The sequence below is a fragment of the Aplysia californica genome, unplaced genomic scaffold, assembly GCF_000002075.1.
Source record: "Aplysia californica isolate F4 #8 unplaced genomic scaffold, AplCal3.0 scaffold00001, whole genome shotgun sequence".
Taxonomy (NCBI): Eukaryota; Metazoa; Mollusca; class Gastropoda; order Aplysiida; family Aplysiidae; genus Aplysia; species Aplysia californica.
This window is the reverse complement of record NW_004797271.1, coordinates 3,709,364-3,712,884: the sequence shown is the minus strand read 5'-3', so window position 1 is coordinate 3,712,884 and position 3,521 is coordinate 3,709,364. Positions and strand designations below refer to the sequence as shown.

Sequence of the window (3,521 nt, the reverse complement as noted above, 5' to 3'; positions counted from 1 at the left end):
GTGTGTGTGTGTGTGTGCGTGCGCGCGCGCGTGTTATATGAATTTGTGAGAAGGTGCATCAGCGTGTGCGTATGTGAGAGTGTGTGTGATCGTGTGATCTAAAAGATCTAAATTCTGTCCATGGGGGAGTATAAATACTATTATCATACAATCCTACTGTCACTCTCACTTTCGCATTAACCATATTTCTTAATGTTTATAATCTGTCCCTGATGCAAGCCCAAATGTTTTAACCGATAACCGTCATTTATTTGGCAAAAATATGCCCATCCCTTACATCTCTTAAAAATCCTAACCCTCTTATCGTTAATGCAGCATCTTACATTGGCTGATCTAGTCGCCGCCCGTCCCCCATCTTTTCTCGCTTTGCTAATACGCAGGAGCTCTATAACAGCGAACACTCATTGTCTATGGCCACCACTTCCTTTGTTTTCACCTGTCTGTCTGTGCAACTGTCTGCGTGCCTGTATGTGTGTCTGCCTATGTGTCTTTGTGTCTGTCTGCGTGTCTGTGTGTTAGCCTGTTTCCCTGTAGGTTTGTCTGTCTGTTTGTCTGTCTGTCATTCATCTATCTCTCATTAATACATTTCTATCTTCTTACTTCACCTACTCTCCCCTTATCCCCCCCCACGCCTTATTCTTTTGTGTAAAAAAACTGTTTCTATCAGCCACTTCATTTATGCATCCCTGCGTCTGTTCGCTCATGCATCCGTCCATCCATCCATCTACCCATCCATCCTTCTGTCCGTTTACTGAGAAATTTGGGAGCGTTAGATCCCCCCTGACCCTGACAGACCAACTGGAGAAAGAAGACCTCCAGGTCCCTCTCAGCTGAGCCGGAGCGGGCCAGGACGTTCATCCCGCTAATGAGAGCGCGTGCAGCGGCCGCGGCGTCTTCTATTACCCGCAATCAAAGACTGACAGAGCGACGAGGACAAACTAGGAAATTATACCCCCTCTTATTGGCACATGTGTACCACGCAGCGGGGAAAGGGAGCTCTGGGATAAAAATGGAGACGTCGTAAATTGAAGAGGGGCAGTGGGGCCAGTGGCAAAGCGCCCGGAGGGAACACAATGTTAAACCGATTGCTCTTTTCCTCGCTGGTCGTGTTGGTGCACACCCAAATGTCGTTATTTTTCATTACCGCTACCGTGGCGTGGCCACTCTGGCACGGTTTCGCAACCGAGAAGACGGTAGTTGTCAGCGAACGCACCGTCCGAAAAGCACCATTAAGCCAAACTCTTCTGTATTAAGGAGTGAGAACTGGGAACCGCAGGCAGACGGTATTCTACTAAAATCAAATTTGAAAGATCTTTTTCTTTTCAGCGCGTGGGAGGAAAGACGGACAGTAGCAGCAACACCACTTGTTCAGAAAAGGTCCAGAGGAAGTCTGGCAGACTCAGAAACGATGTCGTCACTGTTATCGCTTCCAGCTATAAAGTTAAACTTAAAGGAAAAAAAAAAAACCAGCAACCAAAATCAACCCCAAACCCCCCAAAAAGCAAAACCTTTTTCCACAGAAAACTTCATGTGGGTGTTAATAAGGTTACCAAAAGATATTTACCGTGACTATTTGAGAGGGGAAACTGAAAAGCAGTGAGGTTAACCACAACCAAAACTTTCTTCACCACATGAATACACTGTATTTTTAAAACCAATCCAAGGAGCAGAATTTATATAAGCTTATAGAATACATTTTGATGTCTTCAATGTAAGGGGCTTGCCGAGGTGGCACAGGAAATACTTTGGTATTCAAACAAAGAAATTCATAGAGCACAGAGAACCTCTATTCCCTCTTAATGTTTACTTTTGTTTGAGTTTTCCTCGCTACAAGCCAATGAATACGTTTTTCGAAAACAGAGATTTGGGCCTTAAAACACATTACCCCTCAAAAATCTTACTTACACTACTATCTGACTCGAACTCGAACCCGACCTTCAGCACGCTAATCTACGTTCGTTCCGGACAGAGACACGCACCTACAACTTCTCACTCTTTCAGATCAGCCTTCTGTAGGCAAGACGTCACATATGCATTGATTTTCCTTGTTACCCTTGGGAATCAACACAAGACCCCGGGGCCTTGCGGTGTTTTCTTTGAGGCTGACCCATGCCACCCCGGCCTGCTCAATCCCACATTGCAGTCAGCAGCTGATGGATGGGTGCGCGTGCCGAGCGTGAGTACAGGACGGCAAATGGCGGCAGCACGGCCAACAGAGGCTGAGTGATGTGTGTGCAGCTCCAATCTTCCCCGTTCTCGTCACGCTTGTCTGTCGCAGCATTAGCATTTATTGCCAGGGAAAACTGCATGTTGCTGCACCATCTAGCCACTTAACAGTGTCGTGTCTCCAAGATTATTTTGTCATATCTTGAGAGTGATATTTATATTCTGACAGGTGGCTTGTCAAGGTCGAGGTTTTGGAGCAAATATCACACATCTAAGTTAAGACGAATAATTGTTGATGCAAGGACACAACTTTGATATGCACACCTTAAAGTCGGCTAAAGAAATCAAACAAAAAACTAAAATAACAAAACTCCATATCTGAACCCCACCAAAAATTAATCAAACAATAATGGACATCATCCCCTCCCAAAAATAAAAGCAATGACCAAGTCAAACAAAATCCCTTATCCAGAATAATACAAAACACCTAAACAACAAAAACAATTTGCTTACTCCCCCCCCCCTCCCCAGTACTCACCCCCCCGTGCATGAGTCTGATACCAAAGTTTTCTCTGTTCGCAACTGGTTCACCAACGTGTTGAAAAAAGCAACATAATACCGGTTCACGGTTAGTCGAGTGTTGTTTGTATCTCGAAAAAATGCTTCAAAGATAAATCTTCAACGTTTTTCGGTCATGTGGGGTACATGGTCCCTAGTATCGTTTCATTTTGTTGAAGTTCAGGGGAGTAGTACAGTGAAATAATACGCTGATAGGAAATACGTTTGAGTTTGAGTTTGAGTAACGAGAAGAACATCGACACAATAACAGTTACAAAAGAGGTGCACTGAAGGAGCAAGACAGACAGAAACAACAGAGGGAAATAAAAGAAGTAGGACCTACCAGTGGTGCCCCCCAACCGCCCGCCCGGTAGGCTATGTGTAGAGAAATAATTAGTTTTGAATAAATCTACCTAGAAGGACACGAGGCATCGTTCCCCGGCTCTCCTCTGTCCTGTTCCTGTCCCATCTCGCTCACTATCGGGTGATGGATGGGCCCATCTTTACGGGCTTGTTTCAATCACGGACAACAACGTACAGCCGGCTCGTCAACTGACCAACAGTGACCAACAGTTTATGGACGCATCAAGGTCTGTGTTCTTTCGATTTTCCTTGCGTTTTCGATTGAAATACCTTACCCAGGATGAACATTAATGTTAACGGCGGTTTTCTTAAAGCTGAAAGGTGGGTGGGTGAGGGGAAGGGTGTTGGCGTGAGAATGTGTGAGAATGTATGTGTGTGTGTGCATACGGGCTATTGAGTAAGTAAGATTTTGTGAGCGTGTACGTGCGAGTGTG

The 3,521-nt window shown here is 45.1% G+C and overlaps 1 protein-coding gene across 2 annotated transcripts in view; it reads right to left on the bottom strand.

Annotated features, from left to right (window-relative positions):
* The window catches only part of LOC101846927 (acetylcholine receptor subunit alpha-like 2-like), an 86,077-nt gene that overhangs the window by 16,540 nt on the left and 66,016 nt on the right, over nt 1-3,521 (bottom strand). The gene's annotated exons all lie outside the window — the stretch shown is intronic.